The sequence below is a fragment of the Hylobates moloch genome, unplaced genomic scaffold (genome assembly GCF_009828535.3).
Source record: "Hylobates moloch isolate HMO894 unplaced genomic scaffold, HMol_V3 SCAFFOLD_24, whole genome shotgun sequence".
Taxonomy (NCBI): domain Eukaryota; kingdom Metazoa; phylum Chordata; class Mammalia; order Primates; family Hylobatidae; genus Hylobates; species Hylobates moloch.
The window spans coordinates 7490751-7497037 of record NW_026652299.1 but is presented as its reverse complement, the minus strand read 5'-3'; the positions used below and the strand labels follow the sequence as shown (position 1 = coordinate 7497037).

Sequence of the window (6287 nt, the reverse complement as noted above, 5' to 3'; positions counted from 1 at the left end):
ACACACACACACACACACACACACACACACACACACACACACACACACAAACTGTGGCCCTTCCTAAAGTGACTTATATTTGAAAATGGCAAAGCTTTCCAAATATTAATCACAGTAATTCCAAATTCAGTTCTCAAGGTAGTTCAATTATGGCACGATAAATGAATGGTGGCATTTAATTCAAAATCTCTGAGTTTTAGAATCCAGAACATCCCTTTCATTCCAGATTCAAAAGAGTTTAAGGTATTCAAATGCTACAACACACCTGTCTTTCAGTTACAGGCATTGCTTCAATGAAAAAACAGCTTAAAAACCATGAAATGAAATCAATTCCACATAAAGCTATTGTAAGATTCTGATCTCTAATCTGACTTGTAAATTAGATGTGTGCAACTTCCACTATCCAGCAACCTGCAGATCTTTTTCCTAGCAGGATGGCGATGTTAGTTGCACTGCACTCTGACCAAAAACATGCAGTGGTGGCAGTGGCACACTGACAAACTGAATAGTATATCCTTTGAATAAAGATTTCAAGGTAAGTCATGAAGGAACCTTTACCGTTTGTTGATGAACTGTATATGCTATATAAAAAGTAATCTATGGTTTATATCTAGGCTGTAGAGTTTTTGTTGAATGCTAAGATTTAAAAATGCTGAAGATTCAGTGAGGGAAAAAAAATGGGATTCGACATTGAGAGAATCCATGCACCTCATTTCCCAGCACTGCTTTCAAATCCTCTATTACTGGTATAAATAGTATACCAAAAGCAAGGACTCTCAACCAAACAAAACATCAATTTGGTTCAGAGAATACTTTGATGTTCCAATTTCTTCTGATTCAATACTTCTAAAAAACAAAAATACACAGGTTTATTTTCAGTTCATACCTGCTTGCCAAATCATTTTAAGTGAATTTAATTTAGTTGATAGGTCTAAAAATATTAATTTATGAATTCAACTGTTCTATGGACACTAATACCGTACAGTATGATTCTTTACTATTGAAGAGTCCACTGAAAAGGATGTTTTCCTAGAAAATTCTGAGTATAATAGCTTTTTGCAAATAGAAACATTTTAAATACTCTAGATGAAGGCAAAATTTCAAGAATCCCCTAAGCAAACACTTCCACATGAAAATCATAGTCCTGAAATTAACCCTTTTAGTCAACAGAGGTTTTTCTTTACTGTATTTCCCTTACAGTGAGATAACCCAATACTAAAAGGTGATAACTATATGAGTTTCATAAATATAAGATCTTTAAAGCTTGATTACCAAAGCAATTACATTATGGAATGATAATATAATACACATTCCCCAAGTAAAGCTCAAATTTACTTCAACCACACCAATACCACCAAAAATTTTTTTCACTTATATATATATATATATACACGTATATATATATATACGTGTATATATATATATACATACATGTATATATATATATACGTGTATGTATATATATATAATATACACGTATATATATATATATTTAGTCCTGAAGTCCTTGGAATCATAGTAGGGCTTGGTGCCATACTGGTGTCACACTCTGCCAGACATCCAAAGAATATGCCAGACTTCTTTTTCAACTCCTTTGTCTACCAGTGCATCACTGGACCCTGCAGGCGGCTCACCCAGACAATTTCAGTAACGGATTTTGGCTCTCTGTGCATAATAGATGGCAATCCTTAGGAAGTATCCAGTTTGTCTCACAGCTGAGAGATTTGAACCTGCTGCAGATGTCACATCTAAATTCTTGGATGGATTTTTATCATCAGTGTCACCTATAAAATAAGACAGTGTCACCAACAGCATTGTCCTATAAAACATCTATCTCAGCACTGCTAAGCTTTCAGCATCATGACTGACAGTAATTTATTTGCCTGAAAAGGGTCAACAAACTATTGCCTGGGCACTGAAATCCAGCATGCAACCTGTTCTTGTACATCTATGATCTAAGAATGGGTTTATATTTTTAAATGGTTGAAAAACAGATTTTTTAAGAAGACTAGTATTTTGTGACATGTGAAGATTATATGAAGTTAAATTTCCACTTCCATAAATAAGGCTTTATTGGAACATGGCTATATTCTTTCATTTAGGTATGTTTCTACAGCTGCTTTCAGGCTATAGTGGCCAACTTGAGTAGGTACAAGAGTCCATAGGGTCCATAAAGACTAAAATAGTTACTGCCTGGTCCTTCCAAGGAGAAGTTTGCAAACCCCTGGCCTAAATTATTTTTTTGGTGAGTAAGTAACATGATACCTAGTGTATGTTACATGAAGAACCTAAGTGGAAAGACTATAATGTTTCCCTGTCTTACTTCTATCCATTCAACTAACAAGTATTTGTTTGGCCAGACCTGTTACAACAATGCAGACAGCTCTAGTCACTTCAGTCTCCCTTTTGGCTCAGTTTTGCCTCAGTCCAAGGGGTTAATATTGACTTTGGGCAGGCAAGAGGACAAGGAGCTCACCTTCAGGTCAAATTCCAGTTCTCCAACATTGGCCTGCTCCATGTCCCCAAACTCTCCTGGTTCTGAATTTCTGCTTTGTATCAACCATTCTCTGTAATGGACTTCCTGTACTAGACATCAGCCTAGTCTGGCAGTATTTCCTGCCAAAGACATGTGGGCAAGGGGCTGAGTCACGGCATTCTTTGAACTATGCCAGCTGATCATCAGTTCTATCCCTGCTCTAACAGCCATCCCGTATGGTGGATTTGTTTTGGGCACCTTGTGAACAGTCTGCATATTCCAACATTCCTCTTGGCTTCCACTGTTCCTCCTGGTTATGACTGCCCCTGAAGTTCATCACTTTCATTTTACATTGAAACTTCTGGCCAAAGACTTGTTCGACACTCCCAACTGGCCTGTGTTTTTGTTATTTGAGTTCAGTTCACATAACAAGAGCCCAAGAAAATGTTATCTATATAGATGGATTTCCCAACTTAGAAACACCCAACTTAAAACATCTCTTATGTTTAAGCATCTGCTCCAAAAGAGAATATATCACCCCCACCCAACCAAGTAGTATCCAGAATATCCGTTTTTTTCCCTCCACCACTGCTAGTTGGCCCAAAGTTTCTATACTTGCTTCATCTGAAAGCGTTACCTATCACCCACCACCCACACGGGATGCCCAAGATATCTGTGTCTCTTAAGCATTGCTTCAAAATGCTTCTCTTGCTGTCACTAAAGCTTTAACAACCCTGTTTCTGTTGTGAGGGAAAAAGAAGAGTTTCCTGCCACTGCTGGACTGCAATGGAGAAATGTGTTTGGCTAGATTTCTAGAAGTCAGAAGTATAATTCCACACAAAAAGATGTTAATTAGTCCATAACGAGACTGAAACGCTCATACTATTAATGGCACTACAGAACCCATCTGTAATTCATATTACATTGTTGCAGATAGTTAATTCACAAACGCAGTCATAAATTGTAGATTGACGGTACTAGAAAATAGCTTTAAAAATGTCAGGACGGATTAGGGTATGGACTTCAAAGAAAATTGGCTTATTATTTGTTTGTCTGTTTAAGAGACAGAGTCTCACTCTGTCACCCAGGATGAATGCAGCAGCACAATCATAGCTCACTGCAGCCTCAAATTCCTGGGCTCAAGAAATCTTCCCACTTCAACCTCCCAAGTAGCTGGGACTACAGGTGTACATCACCACACCAGGCTAATTTTTTTTTTTTTTTTTTTGTAGAGATGGGGTCTGGCTATGTTGACCAGGCTGGACTCGAATTCCTGGGCTTAAGCAATCCTCCTGCCTCTTCTGTAAAGTGAGTCACTACAACCCTGAAGTAATCTGCCATGGTGAACAGCTCCGAAACCACAGGTATACCTCACAACCAATACAGTGGTATCAAGTGTGAATAGGCTGACAAGAATGACCATTAACCGTATCTCAATTTGGTATGGCAACCACGTAGGTAGCATCCATTTTAAAAACAAAAACCTTCTTACCCTCTGAATATTTGGAAAATGTCACAGTAGTCCACTGATACATTCTTATAACCAGAAAAAGAAACTAGAGGCATGTTAAGTCCATATTCCAAAGGAATACCCAAATGATTAAAACTTTAGAACTCTGTTCATTTGATGAATCTGGCCTTCTTTCCTTAAAGAAACAGTTTTCAATCTCTTTAGTCAGGACCACTTTGTGTTCTTAAAAATTACTGAGTGCTCCCAAGAGCTTTTGTTTATGTGGCTTATAATGATCAATATTCACCATGTTAGAAATTAAATGAGAAAAAGTTTAAGTATTTATCAATTTATTTTAAAAACTTAATAAGATAACATATGTAATAAGACAATACATTTTAGGAAAACAAAATGTTTTCAAAACAGAAAAAAGCTTCCAAAAACAGAAAAAAGCTTTGTGCGAAAAATTATGTTGTTATAAATGCTTTGCAAATTTCTTTCATGCCTAGCTTAATAGAAAACAGCTGGATTCTCATATTGGTGTCTACATTCAATCTGTTGTGCTATGTTGTTTTGATTGAGCTACATGAAAAAAAAATGGCCTCACACAAATACATAGTGAGAGAAAAGGAAGCATATGTATTAACAGCCCATTCAGATAATTGTAGACGTTCTTTTTTGATACTACACCAAAACTTGACAAGTAGGAGTTTCTTAAGGGTTAGTTGAAATATGGAATCTCATACATATGAACTCTTTGTATTCTGTTACTTGCTTTTTGAAAAGATCTTTCACCCATAATGTTGTAACACTGGTCACTTTGAAAATATTGGTTGAGTTATACAGATATTACAAATCTTGACACAATTTGTCATATAATAGCAAAAACTCACATTCATTAAAATCACCACCCATCTCATCAGGAAAATCTTTTAAGTACTGGGAAGCTGACAATAGCACAGCAGGTAACACAAGTTTTCTAAAATTTTAATTTTCACTTGAAAGTTTGAATTTTATCATTGGCAACAATACTGTCAGTTGTTTTCCTTGAAGTGACAGGCTCACTTTGTTCATTTTCAAGAAAATGACTGCCAAATTTCTAAGTCTAAATAATCACAGTTTGGTATTCATTCTTTCAAGTAAAAATGATGCTTCATGCAAAATTTGGCTAGTTTCACTAGCAACTCAAAAAGAAAAATCACATATGGGTTTTTCCTCTAGACAGGCAATGTACTCTGGATATGCAGCAGAAATGCTTTTTGCACATTTCGTATCTCATCACACCAAATATTAAAACAAAGTATGCTTAAGGGTCAAAATTAAATCAATTAGCAATTGTTATCACTTCATCAAGGACATTCTTAAGTGAAAGTGGCTTTTTCTTTTTTTCTGTGAATGCACAGCTGTGAAGAATACCATGATTACTAGGTACAGTTGGGTCTCACTGCCATTTAATTTCTAGAATGCTTAGTTTCATCGATCATTGCTTTTACACCAGCAGGGCAAATGTCAAAGCAGTAGAAAAGGCAAAAAGTTAGGGTTACTATGATAATGGTTTTTACCTCATGGACACTCCTCAAAGGGTCTCAGTGATCCCTAGGGATTTGTACATCACAATTTGTGAACTGTTATCTTAAGGAAACACTAAAAGCTATGAATAAGTCACCATCCCCAAATCCACAGTGAATATCCCCCATATAATAAATATACTAAATATGTGTATGAATTCTTGAACTCAAAAATTGGTCTAATTTGTTTATATAAATAACAATAGCAATTAATATTTAGTGAGCACTTACATGTATTATCTCATTTAATCCTCATACTAAACCTATTAGCTGCATACTTATGCTACAGATAAGGAAACCTGTGATGAAGAAAGGTGAAGTTACTTGTCCAAGGTTACAACAGCAACTATGAGTATTTATTGGATTCAGGCATAACCAAGTATTTTGCATACCTTACTCCTAAGTCTTCACAACCGCACCTTTTTATTGTTCTTATTACCCTTTATTGTTCTTTACATCTCTAGTCTTTAAATCTTCATTACTAGTTTTACAGACTAAAACTTTGAAGCAAATAGTGTAAAGTATCCTGCCCAAGGTTACCCAAGTGGAAAGTGATGAATCATCCAATACAAGTCTGTCTGACTACAGAATACAATACATACTCTGCCTTGCTATACCACGCAGGAGTGTATTATTTGTATATAAATAAACTGATAACTACAAGAGTCTTATACAGTTTTAAAGTCAATTGAGTAAGACCCCTATTTGGAAAGATTTTTACTAATTTGATTACCTCTGTCTTTAAATAGTACAAAACCTACTTCCTTTTAAAATGATTTGCTCTAGATAGTTC

The 6287-nt window shown here is 35.7% G+C and overlaps 1 protein-coding gene across 9 annotated transcripts in view; it reads right to left on the bottom strand.

The window, feature by feature from the left end:
* Nucleotides 1-6287, bottom strand: part of GTDC1 (glycosyltransferase like domain containing 1) — a 421645-nt gene that overhangs the window by 376643 nt on the left and 38715 nt on the right. For 3 of the 9 annotated variants that reach the window (XM_058434260.1, XM_058434257.1, XM_058434266.1), the window contains exon 1: nucleotides 1635-1843. The exons of 2 other annotated variants lie outside the window; for them this stretch is intronic. The gene's annotated coding sequence lies outside the window, so the exon portion shown is untranslated. Of the gene's footprint in view, nucleotides 1-1634; nucleotides 1844-6287 lie in introns of those variants that run through there. 4 more of the 9 variants (XM_058434265.1, XM_058434269.1, XM_058434267.1 and 1 more) reach the window with 3 other exon arrangements.